This window comes from Haemorhous mexicanus, chromosome 2 (genome assembly GCF_027477595.1).
Source record: "Haemorhous mexicanus isolate bHaeMex1 chromosome 2, bHaeMex1.pri, whole genome shotgun sequence".
Lineage (NCBI taxonomy): Eukaryota > Metazoa > Chordata > Aves > Passeriformes > Fringillidae > Haemorhous > Haemorhous mexicanus.
The window spans coordinates 68,081,031-68,095,173 of NC_082342.1; positions in this window are offsets into that span (position 1 = coordinate 68,081,031).

The window sequence follows — 14,143 nt, forward strand, 5'->3', positions numbered from 1 at the left end:
AACGACTGCTGTCAGAGAAAGTCCTGTGGTGTAGTTCAGGGGTTATCTAGGAATGGAGACAGTCTCCAAACTGCAAGACATTGGTCATCTTGCCTTTAGGACCATCTAGACTTCATGAATGTGAACTGTGACAAACTGCTTGTTCTCTGAGCTACATAATAGAATTTTGCTCTTTTATTTATTTTTATTTCGTGTCTCTCTACAACTACCTTAAAGGAGGTTGTAATGAGGTGAGTGTTGGTCTCTTCTCCCAGATAGCAACAGATAAGTGATAGGACAAGAGGAAACAGCCTCAGGGTGGTCCATTGGAAGTTTAGATTTGGTATTAGAAACATTTCTTCACTGTAAGGGTTGTCAAGCATTGGAACAGGCTGCCCAGAGAAATGGTGGAATCATCAACCCTGGAGGTATCTGAAAGACACCTTCATGTGGTGATTAAGAACGTGGTTTAGTGGTGGATTTGGGGGTGTTAGGTTAATGGTTGGACTTGCTAGTCTTCATGGTCTTTTCCATCATAAGTGATTCTATGATTCGATGATCCTATTTACTACTCTTGAAACAGACTTTAAGAAATATTTTGAAACCTTTAAAATTACAGAGTCATATAAATGGGGCACATATACTTAAGTCACTGTTTAAAACTTCACTGTTTCCATCAAGATGATGCTGTTCCTTTTCCAAGTCTTAAAATCCATGATGCTGTATTTTTTATAAAATCTTCTAAAAAAGGGCCATCCTCAAAAAAAAAAAAAAAAAATTTCACAGTGAAAACAGAAAAAAGCATGTTGCCAAAGGAAAAATAAGAAAAGAAATTGCATTTTCCGTATTTATTTTTTAGAGCAGGATGACTGACATTATTCTACCTCTAAGTGGAGGAGGATGTTGAAGTGTAGCAATAAAACTTGTCAAGAATACTGGCAAAGGAATATTTGCTGAAAATTGTTAAAGGAGTAACCACAATAAAATAGAAAAAAAACCCTTAGAGGTATACATGGATATAGAAGAGGGTGGAAAGAAAGGGAAGAGGCTTTCAACCAATTCAGTTTTATTCTAGAAATATTTTATCATAAGACAGTGGAATTCAAAGCTGTAACATTTATTCTCTGTAACTCTGTGGTTCTGTGGGAATCAGGTCCATGAAGACACAGGCCGAAGTGTTCTTGTATTGATGTGATGTTAATTAAAGAGAAAAGATTATTGCTGACCATATTTTCTCTTTGCACCCATTACTTATCATATTCAGGGGCGCATGGTAAACTGCAGACAGTTGTCATCTAGATTATATAACTGTACCTTTTTTATGCTCAGCAAGAACAAATAGTGTTCTTTAAAACAAATACAAAAGAAAATATTTGCAAAAAGAATTAAAAATGCAGAAATTGATCAAGTTTATCTATTTTATGGTTTCATAGCACACCATGTTCTAGGCATTTTTTCTGAGCATGCCTGCAATATCTCATTCAAGCAGTTTTAGATATCTACTTTCCATTAAAATAACACAGAATAAACTTTATATTTATGCCTAAAATTTAACTTAGGCCTATTTCAGGGGGAGGAGGGGGTGATTTAATTTCCATTATTCTTCCTTTCTTTTTCTTTACCTGACAACTTTCTAATATAAAATGCATGAACAGTGAAACGAGCAGCTCTCTAAGACTCCTGTGTCCCTGGTGGGTTGTTCAGCTACGGGGATATACAACCAAGCACCTTCATGTTTGCTGTCCTAAATCCATGAATCTTGAATCCCTGGGTGCCCAAGTGGCCCAGTTTCAATAGTATAAGAACATTTTAGAGGATGGGTTTTTTTAGGTTAATTCTTTCCCTCTGTTTCTTATTCAGTATAAAGTTTGGTATACCACAGACATTTTACCCTTCGCTTTTTTGGTCTTTGATTACTAGACAGGTGTCAGAGAGTAGCAACTGTTTGGAGTGCTAAGGCACTGACTCACAAGCTTGAAATTCAAGTCCTTTCTCTGAAACAGACATCCACATCTTACCCTGAGCAAGCCACAGAAGCAGTGCATGCCTCAGTTCTTAACTGGAAAATGGAAAACAGAAAAATCTTTAAAACCATGCTACATAATATAGTACAGTACACATAATATAGTACAGTACATCGCAGAATATGAAAGGCAATCATATCCTATTGCAACAGCAGCTGTGTTCACACTGTAAATATAAACTAAGGCTAGTTAATCCCAGAGAGAGGGGCATCTTTTTCACAGAAGTGTCACAGATTTCAATCAGCTTTAATGCCAATTGACTATAAGTCACTTGTGATCCCTCTATTGGCATCCGTCTGCTTTAGGCTAAGCTCTTCTACAACGTTGTGATATTTGTGTTTCCAGTACTGAAGGTATTTCAATTAATTTTAAAAGATCACTGAGATTTTTTTCCCCCCACAATAAATAATTCTATCCGCTTCTGTAAAACCCTTTGTTTCCAACCCTTCAATTTTTGGCACAAAGTACCTGCCAATCTCCCTTCTCACTACTGAATGAAATACAGCATGGAAAGTGAAATGGAATAGGACAAATGAAAATGGTGATGCCAGTGAGAGTTGCAAAAAGCAGCGGTGATAAAAACTCCCAGATTAAAAAGCCAGTGTGAAGGATGTGACAACAAAAAAAAGAAATAAAACAACCAACCAACCAAACCAAAACAAAACAAACATACAAAAACAAACCAAACCAAACCAAAACAAGTAAACAAACCAAATCAAACCAAACCAAGCCAAAAACAACAACAAAAAACCAACACCAAAACAAAACAATTAAACAAAACCAAAGCCAACATCAAATACTCCATACCTGGCGTGGAAGTTGGTGAATATTTGAGCAGCTGTTAATCAAATATTCACTGTTAAGCAAAAGAAGAAGTTCATTGTCAAAAGAAAATCGAAACTGAAGCCATATGAGAGAGAGAAAGGGAGCATGTTTGAAACAGAGAAAAAGAACCAAAGGAGGAGAACACTCTACAGTTAAAAGTCTTAGAGATCTGCCACATGACACATGGACCCTGGTGAGCGAGACATGCCTTCAATGCACAGCTCCACCAGTTTTCACTGGCTTCATCAAAACTTCACATCATATGATGTCTTAGCCTGTCATGAGATCCTTAGTTGTATCCCCCATTATTTTCTGCCCACTATCAACAGAGGGCAAAGACATTCAATTTCCCAGCTTCCCGTGCCTCTTTGTCCATAGGTGCTTTCTTACAATCACAACACAATTTACTGACAAGCCTCAAGTTTGTCACTGTATTGCAGAGCACAGTTTTGAGCCCCACTAAAGCCTCTTAGCCTCTATTTTTTTTCCAGACCAGCCATGTTCCTCATAGATGGAATAATTCCATGAGCTTCTTGGCATTCGTTTTTAGGGCACAGGCAGCATTATCATGTCAGGAAGCAATGTACGTACAAAAAAAGCCACCATTCACTGTGTCACTAGGTCACAAGTGCTCGTCTATCTGAAAAGCTCTGTGAATTTAGGTGTATTACTTCATTTTTTTTTTTTCCTGCACTTTTCTCACTCCACATTCATCCCCAACCAGTCCTGAAAGGTCCCAGTGCTGCCCCACTGAAGCAACAACCTCCTGCTCTTTCTTCCCCTCTTATAAAAGCAGCTGAAAATGTACCAAGCAGCAGCAGGAGCCAGCCAGGGATGGTGAAATGCTCAGCACCACAGTGCCAGTCCAGCAGGACACCTGGACCCAGGCTCATATCATCAGCATTCCTCTTCAGGGGACACACTGGCAAGGGGACACCAGCAGATTGTCACAACAGCCCACAATGCTCTCTATGTAGTGGGAGCCCTCTTCATGTAATACAAGGTGTGTATATACACACACAGAAGCATGTTTGGCAATGACTACATATTTGTGTATAAATATTTATGAAATATTTTCGTTTCTAGGGAAAGAAAAGGTACATTCAGCTGGCCCATAATGCATTCTGCTCTCACATTGCTCTGAATCTTAATGACTAAGGTTGAGAATAAAGGTGTAAATGTTCATATATTTTGGCAGCAAAAAATAGATTAAAATCACAGAATCTGATTTACATTTAAATTTTAAATGTGAATTTTATATATGATTTTATATGTCAGCAATGATACAATAACTTTTACTGAAGATAAAAATCAAAAAAACCTGTCAGCTTTGTTCTTTGTCTGTATATTTTTAAAAGCCTCTGCAAAACCACCATGACAAGATTCACTTCTCACAAAGCCTAATTCCTCTTCCAGCTCTGAATATTGCTATCTCAGGATCTAGAAGGTTGAGAGACATGTTTTTTCTGCAGATGGCATGAGAGAAAAATCAAGACATGACGTAGAGAAAGATGTTAAGTGGCAACAGACTAATGGAGAACATTTTGTCCTACTTTTGAGGAGCACATCAGGAACAGCTTGCTTTTATAGTGGATCTGAAGTATAATCACTGGCACTATATGACTGCTGCAAGCATTGCTCTGCACTAATCACTACCATATTATTGTGAGTTTTGCTGAGCATTCTGTAAAAGATACATTGCATTTTTTTTTCCTTGGCACTTATCTTGAAAATTAATCAGATATACTAAAATCTCTAGACAATAAATAATGATAAGCTGTAGCTTTTAACATTCTTGATAAGTTTCAGAGATTTATTGCTTTTCATTTTACTAGCTGCCAAGAATCAAAACAATGACTAAATCTATGTATGGATTTCCATTAGGTAAATCACAATAACTAAATAGTAGAAGTAAGAGATGTCTTTGATGCAAAAGCATCAAAGCTTTAAGAACCTATTTATAAATCTGCAGCAGTCACCCATTTTTTACCATAGTAAAGGCCAAAAATTTTGAAGAATGATTTTTAAAGATATATTCACAAATTTCTATTCAGATATTGATCCAATATCCATACAGAGTCCCTGCAAAGGTGACAAGGTGACAAGAAATCGATTTAAAACCAGTCTTGTCATATAAATTGTAAGGAGTAAAATAAAAATAATAATAAAAATCTCTTCTAGGCCAAGAAAGAAAGAGAGAGAGAGAACAAGAGCAAACCTGCAAGTAATACTTTCTAGTCATATTATGGAATATTCTATTGAGCAATCCTCATCTAGTATTTAAAGAGTTAAAGACATTCAAGCTTTGCCAAATCAGCTTGAGTATCTCCAACAGGCATGGGCTTTGTGTATATGACTGATATATTGGCAGATCATGTAATCTGCTAAGCTTCTGGACCTGCTAAGTGTGAACTGGCTCTTCCAAAATCTGAGCAGAAGCAGATATTTATGAATCTAATCACTGTTTGCCACCTGAGAAAACTGGCCATTAGGAGTGTGTCCTTACTCTGAAATCACTGGGAGAGCAGCCACTGACTCAACAGATCAGTATCTTAGCAAGGATTAAGTCTGGTATAAAGTGAATTTTATTTCCACCAAGTAGATTTTCAATCAAGGGAAGGAAATCTGATTATTCTTTTACTAAAGCGTTTAGGGTTCCTTGAATTTTGTTTATAGTCCTTTTTTTATTTTTTTAAATGGATTTGGACATGCAAGGAGAGGTAAGGAAAGCATTTTCTTCAGGATACAAGCAGTTTATTTTCTGTCAGCCTTCTGTGCTGTTCAGAATTTGTCACAAAATCCCCTACAAGCTCAACATATAAGACAAAGCTCACCACAACCACTTGGAATCTTCTCAATGCTCTTTCAAGACAATATAGATTTTATCACAATATCTTTTTCATCTATACCATGTATTCCTTAACCAACCAACCAAATAAATCAGAAAAAAAAAAAAAAATCTGGTTTATTTCTTGACTTTCCCTCTCCTTAACAGAGGAAAATACCCTTCACTGTTTCAGAAGTCTAAAAATCATCAGAAGTCTTAAAATATCTCACAATGCTCCAGTGTAAATCTGAAAGCACCAATAATGGCATATATCTATATACATATACATTTCAATCTATCGGTCATATTGATATTCAATTCTCTCTTATCTCTCTTATAGATATGCCTGAATATATACACATGTGTATTTGTTTTCAAGTATGTGAGGAACAGGATTCCATTTCCTTGTTCAGATAAGATGTACAGTCAGCTCAACAGCCATCAAGTTCCTCTGGCCTTTAGCCAACTTCAGGCAAAAGTTCATTTGTACCAGCAACTGCAGCAGCCTAAGGAAAGGGCACCCTTGGGGTTTGGCTTGTGTAAATGGGTCTGTCCATGATCACAGCACAGCAGAGCTCACTCTCATGGCAGAGGATGCTCCAAGGTCCTTTGGGACACGCTCCCGTGGCTGCGTGGGGCGGTGGGTTGGTGTAACAAAGGAGTCGATTTCCCAGTGGTATTTTGGTAAAGGCAAAGTTACTTGTGCTCCTGTAAGAAATGTTTCTCATCACTTCAAAAACTCTGTCGGTGGGAAAGCTGCTCCTCTGACACATGAAGCAAGCTCACCCTGCCCAAACCACAAGTGTTAGGGATAAATGCTGAGTATGTGTGTACGTGTGGGTATAACATCCAGCCCCTTAAATTTTAATTGAGCTCATACATAAGTTCCTCTGGTGATGGTGAAAGTGTCGGAAATACAAAGCGTGCACACACATCTCCCAGCAAATGAAACATGTCAGCAACAGCTGTAATCAATAACAATATAATATTCTTTCCTAAATAATGGTACAGCAGCAGAAGTGTGTAAGACAATGATGAATTATTCAGCAGTTCTGCTTTGCTGCTACATTGCTCCTTCCATGGTTTAGCATTTCTACAGCCAAAACACCTGGCACAGCACCCTCTGACTTCATCTTCTCCTGAATACCTAAATCTATTTCTTCCATCATGTAAAAATTAAGTTACCTAAGTTGCCTGAAGCTTTAAACGGTCTTAAATGGGAAAATTGTATGATGTCGTGAAGTTTTTAAATAAGTGTCTTATTTCTACTTCATAGCTTCACAAGGAGATTTGAAATATACATTAGCAGGCAGCTGCATATTAAATATTTTTGAAAGTAAATGCTCCAGACTATGGAGAATTTAATTCAGTAGAGTGTGTATGATATTCTGGATGAAGTATTCATTAAAAGACACAAGGTAGATCTATTCAAGTTGTTAAAATGAAAGCCCAGGTCATGAAGTTCTTGCTTTAATTGAACAGTATGCTACTCCCATGTAGATACCACTTGGTATTGCCTAGAATAAGCACATAGTAATTAAGTTTTGTTGAATTAAATGATGCAACATGTTTCCAGTCACCTAGTTCTCTAAAAATGCATATACATAAATATTTATGAAAAGTACACGTTTCAACATCTAATTAAATACAGATTCTTGAATGAACTTTATAACACTGAACAAGTATAAAAAGTTGAAATATACAACTTTGGTTTACAGAAGGAAGGTAATTTCTGCAAGACAAACAAGAAAAACAAGTTGAAACTTTTTCTTACATTTTTAAAGAAAAGGGATTTAGTTTTATTGTGTTTATTTGAGCTATACTGGAAATTATTTAAATCTTTGTATGGACAGCAACACATTTATATCTAGACATATTAATCTAATCTGCCATTCTGCTAGAGACAGTGAGATCCCTTTTAACGTATTTAATGTGCTGTGCGCAGATCACTTTTAAATGCCACAAGCAGTACAAATCCGTCATCTCTCCTTGGGAATCTGCCTGATTCTGTAATACAGCTCACTGCTAAGTAGTTTCTCTGATACTCAAGCTATATTTCTCCTGCTTGATTCATGTTCTACTTTCCATTACTTTGCGTTAACTCCCTCTGCCCCTGCTATCAAATGAAGAAGATCTGATTCCTACCCGTACTAGCTGCTAACTTACTGCTGTGAATGGAGCAGCAAGAAATAAATTACCTCCCACCTTGGAATGTCACCTCTGTGATGTCCCTGCCTTCACCCCATTCCCTGGAAACTCGCTGCTGTCCACTGCCAGGAGCAGGACCTCTGCCGTGATCTCAGGAAGCTATTTTCCTCTCCTAGGAGACATTGCTGGATCGCTCCTGAAATAACTCAGCATTCCTGGAGAAATATGTTATGTTATTTTTGAATAGGCAGTGCATTGACTCTGGAGCTCTTGTAGAGGAAAGGTTTCTAACAGCAGTTCCAGGCAGAGCCCGGCCCTCCCAGTGCCATGTGCCTCTCAGCAGCCAACACTGCACCTCGCAGTGCGGCACCGAGCAGGGCTGCTGCTGAGGAGCAGAGAGAACGCACGTGAGGGAAGGTCACAAGGTTTCGACCCAGATTTCAGTCAGCAGGAGTCTGCATCAGAAAATAAATTTGGATGTACTTCAACGCCCTTGACAAAAAGGCTACAGGCTTGAGTGAGGGAGGAAAATAAGGCGCAACCTTGCCTTTGCACCACAATGCCTAGCAGGGGGATGGAAAGCGACTATGCTTTCATTCATCTGCGGTGCTCTCTGTGATCATGGATTGAGAAAAAAGAATCTCCTGTGTCAAGCAGACTGCCACTTTGAGTAGAGAAAATAGCTACCTGGCTCGTGACTGCTGAAACAGAAAACTTTTGTTAAACAAGCCATTAAATTTTAATAGAAAAGTTTTGAAGAGTTGGTTAGGAAATCTATGTGAAAATACTTATGCAAAAACACTTCTGCAAAAACATTTACACAGTAGTTATACTTTCCTACCAGAATCCTTTCATGTCTCCCTCTGATTCTGGAAGCTGAGACATGACCTGTCTAGTCACCATCATTATTAGAATAGGTTGACAAAGAAGCAATTTTTTTTGGAGTGCTTTTATTAACTTTGGCAAATGAATATTAAATTAACTGCAAGTTTTCACAAATGCAGTTACTCTAGCAACTCCAGAACATGAAGGAGAAACAAAATGCATTAAATATAAATAAGTACATGAAAATCATAACTGTCCGTCCCTGATCAAAGTGAATGAGCAAATAATAGCAGCTCTTCTACACAGAAAATAACTATTTTCTATAAACCTTATATGTCCTTAGGAAAAAATAAAACTCTTTTCTTTTCTGCTTTACAGAGGAGGATTATCTACTAAAGGAAACAATGACAGACCACATATGAAAATATATTGTAAACTGTTATCTGCAATTCTTCAGTGAAATGATAAATCAGATTATGTAATCTCAGATGACAATTCAGATCTATTTCAACTAGCATCCATGTTATCCAAATACTTCTAATCTTAAATCATCGCAACTATTACTGTCTCCTTCAAGTTCCAGTGAAATTTGTATATTAAACAGCACTCATAAAACAAAGTTACAACTTGCCAACTGAAAAAGGTACAACAATGAAATGATCTAATCTTATTTTAAACAGCTTTTGACAATGGCTGCAGTAGCTCACTGTAACTATGCTAGTTGCACTACAGCCTCTTCACAGAGAAGAACTATTTTCTTTTAATTTCTTGCATTATTGAATTTATTAGCAGCACTAAACTGAACAGAAAGCTCCCCTATCTTAACTTGCTAGTGATAGTTTTTGCTGTGAAATTTTTACAGGAATTTTCATTAGTACAGATGTAACTAAAGCAACAGTGGTTAATGTCCAAAATATATCTGGAATACTAAAAAATGTCCAGTATTGCCAAAGAACAGCAGCCAAGCTTCAGATTATCTTCTACTGCATATGGACATCCAGAATTAAATCTACTTCTAGTCTCACCTTGACACAGGCAGACCCTGTTGACAGGAGAAGAATTTGCTTAAAAAAACAAGAAGTGTTTTCAGCAACAAAAGCCCTTGCATAGACAGACAGATGAGGGAAAAGATCATTGGCAATGCATCCTGCCACTGAAGGAGACCTTGTAATGGGTGTGTAGGCAGAGAGAATGTTGAAATGGGAATGTGTTGGGCAGGAAGCTTTGATAGGAACAGAGAAACCAAATCAGAATTTGAAATATTCTTTTTAAAACAGACATACAAAACAGCTGAGAAACATAAATATCAAAAAGAACCATGACAAAAAGATGAAGATATCTTCTTCCTGCTGGATTGACTGCAAGGGTTTCCAGTGTGGTGGCCCTGTATTTCATGCTTGTCCTTTTCCTTGGTGGTTAGGCTTGGCTTTCTTTTTCATAGATATAACACCAAGTAGCAGCTGTCCTCCAAAATTACCCAGTTTTGTAAGATTATATCTTCACTTCTGTATTCTAGGGATTATGTGACATGTAACCACAACTTCAGCAGAGTTCAAAGCTTTTCTCTATGCACACTACTGAGACACCTGCCTCAATAAACACAAATAAAGTGGAGATGGGGGAGATGGGGAGGGTGGGTGTTTAATGAGCTTCTTTGGTAAGCAACTAAATAGGGTTAAGGAAGCACGTGTCTGTTTTCAACTATTTGTACACAATTTTTAGGTCATCTCTGCCAAGTCACTTAATCCAGCATGTTTGCCAGCTCAGAGGAAAGGGCAATAACATCCTAATTCACTGAAGACAGCAATGTTAAATAAATTCAAACTATCATGCAGTGATGAGGGCAACAACATCTTCCAACCACTCTTCTGATGCCTCCCCAGATGACATATCTGTTCCTCACCACCATGTAGTAGCTCAGCCTCTAGAGAGTCCTTCCTTGAGAGACAGACCCACGTGATATAGTCTCTTTCTCACAAAGCAATAAGTGAACACCTAAGTCCAATGCTGCATAAGAAATTACCATGTCCTGAGGTTAATTTTAAAAACAGCAAAACAATTAAATATGAAAATTCTAATTTGCCTGAGCAAATCTTTTTTACTTGAGGCAGGAAAAAATAAAATGTGAAAATCTGTGTAAAAATAGGGATTTGTCCTTGGAGATACTTAGAAATACATTCTTTCTATGTGTATTAAACTCTTCTTCAGCTGCAAGCACTTATTCATAGACACTCTCAGACTGCTTAGAGCAGTTTGTTTTTAGAAAAGGACAACTTTAGATAATAAATCTGTATACACCAGTTCTAAACTGGCAGCACTCAAAAAAAGCATTCATTTAAAAATAATTTTCTTTCTCATGATCTTTTTTTTTTTTTCATGGCAAATAAGTAATTTTAATTGGATTTTTCATCTGATATGATATACAAATGTATTTAATGCAATTTGTTTAGCAGCAGTTCACATTACCTACATTAACAAACAGAAAAACAGTTCCTGAAATTTATACCATTAAATGGAGAAGAAACAAGGTCTGTGAACATCTTGGGACACAATTCAGTTCACTTAAAAACATTTCAAAAGCTCTTTGTGGTTCACCTCATAAAACTTCTGGTTCCCAAGGCTCCTGCTTCAGATGTCTCCAAGTGAGATGCATGATGCATGCACAGAAAGAGACATGAATGTATAAAGGGCTTCATGTTACAGCACCTGCACAAGAAGATTTTAACATAATATGGAGCCTTTTGGCAGAGCTGCAGTAAAATCTACATTCGCTATCCAACTATTGGTATTCACCATCCAACTAGTGCATAAAGTTATGACAAGGTGTTTATCTTATTGGTTGGGGTAGTCCCTAAACTACCTGGAATTGCAAAAAGGCCAAGAATCCCTGAAAAAAAATCATTTATCTTGTTGACTTTGGTTTCATGATTTGGGATAGGTGGTGCTTCGGAGGTGCCTCTGTCCATTAACTGCAAAACGAATCAATGATCACTGTAGTATAATTAGTGTGGGAGCTTTATGAATTGGAAAAGTTCCAGGCCAGCATCTATCTATTGCATCACCCAAAGTACAATGAAAAGGTCATCACACAGCTTTCCCCATCTCACATATTCACAGCTGACCTCTTGTTTCAACAACTGTCACTGTGACACTCCAGCAGTCCTACAAATGTAAAGTCATTAGTCTGTTATGCAAATGATCATTTATTTGGTCTGATGTTTTCATCACATTCCCTGTCTTATGCTCCTTTTAAAGATTTTCTCCTCTGTATTATTTACTTTCCTTTTTTTTTTTTAATGTTCAAGAAAATCCACTACTGACCTTCCACCATTCCATCATTTTTCTTTCATATTGAGAGTTTTATCTCTGTCTCTGAATAGACTGTGAGCCCAGCTTCTGTATGCTGTTCACTTTCAAACAAATGTCTCCATCCATATGAAGCTTGGTGAAATGTCTCCTAGTTACCCTCTTAGATAGCTAATCCATTCTTTTTTCTTTTTTTCTAATTTTTATTCTCCAATTTTCACTTATAAGTGTCCTCTACCATAAAACAACTCTTGGGTTTCTTTAGGGTTTTTTTTTCTTTTTCTTTTTTTTTTTTTCCTGCTTTCCACCATCCCTTTTGTTTTATACAGATTTGAATCCTATTTCATATAGAAGTATTTGAGGCAGAACACATCTTTTTGAACTTTGTGTAGAATCCAACCAATGAATTATTTCTAGGTGTTACACAGTGAAAAAAACAGGAAAGAGAAACAACAACTTGAAATTATCATTCTTTTCTGATTTACATTTCTTTCTTTGAATATGGAAAGCACGCTGTTCTTTTTCTAAATTTGCCTAGCCTTCCTACTTTACTACAGTTAAGCACTGGAGAGCTTTATGAATTGTTTTTGATAGGAACATAAATTTACTACATTACACATTAAAAAAAAAAAAGTGTCCAGGTTTGTCAAATATAATTGCATAAAAGCATGCTAATTTTGGTTCTTGCTCTGGTGTCTCAGCAGAATGTTCTTCTTGTTCACTGTTAGAACAATAAATACAGAACAAGGATTTTAATGGTATTCTCTTTTATAGCAATCTGATGGGGTGAAGTAATTGCTTTTGGTGCTCACAATATCTGTAGCTAGATGAATTTACAAGGAAAGCACTTTAGCCTTAGAGCAAAATTATGAATATGTATCAGGCTCCTGCATTACATTTATTGTCTCCAGTACACAAAAATCAACTTTGGCATTACAAGAAGAGAGAATAACCAACAAACCATCTCCTGAAGTAGAAAACTATTATTTAGAGTGACAGTTTCACCCCTCTTTTCCTCTAAATAAGAGATAAGGGTCTAAACCAATAATCTATCCTTTTTCACCTCTCTCTGTAACCTGTTCACAAGGAGACTGCCATTAGGCACAGCTGACACCTACATTTTTATGCAATAGTTCTGATGACAGCTATTAATGCACCATCAATAGGAGATTTACAGTACTAAACATGCATTAAGCCACTACTGCTTTCTAGCTGTCTGGAATTTCTCTAACACAATCAAGGGAACTGGCAGAAATCCTAGTTTGCCACCACATGCAAACCAAAAGAATTTCCATTCATCTAAAGCAGCGAGGAATTGGATTTTCTTGATGCTAATCAGGAGAAAAAAATTTTTTCTTAAAAGAAGATTAATCTTCAGATTAATAAATGGTTTAAGATTATAAATTCAGAGAAAAGATTACTGAAACCTAAATAGCTGGATGAATGTACAGCAAACTGATAATAAACCTTCAAATGGAAAAAAAATCCACCCAAAAGCAACTGAAAGGACTGCAAACTTCTAACCTAAATATGATGGGCTCTCACTGTGCATATCACTTACTGTCTGACAAAGCAAGCCTTTTGCACATTAGTTACAAGCCATGACAGAAATTTTATTCCCCCCATTTTATTCTCCCCCATAAATTACATGGAATATATGATTTAGGAATCATTTCAATACATACATAATGTCTCTGCTTAACTTCCAGATGATATCACTTTTTGGCGCTGCTCTAGTATAGTAAAACAGATTCAGAAATCTGATATAAAATGCTTATAACCAAAGGAAAGGAAACAAAGAACAGGAAGAAGAGACAGATGAAAAGAGTTGCATGTACATTTTGAAACAACACACAATGGCAGCTTATGCAAAACTAAGAAATATAAAGAGAACCATGGAATAGGCATCCTATGGCATATCAAAGGTATGTTTTTGTGCAGTGTACTCAGAAAGAGTACTATATTCAAATGGCGTGCCAAAAATACTAAGCATAATGAGGCAGCCAGTTCTTGTCAAAATCTATTCCTAAAAATCTCAGCTTGTAATTCTCCAAATACCATTCTTTTTTGTGCAGGTTATTTCTTTATTTTGCTTTGAATTTTAAGCAAAGTTTAGGCAAAGTTTGTTTCCACATATAAAACTCATAATTTTTGTTTGTATCTGAAAGCAGACTCTAAATAGGAAAATTAGAAGACATATTTTATCATG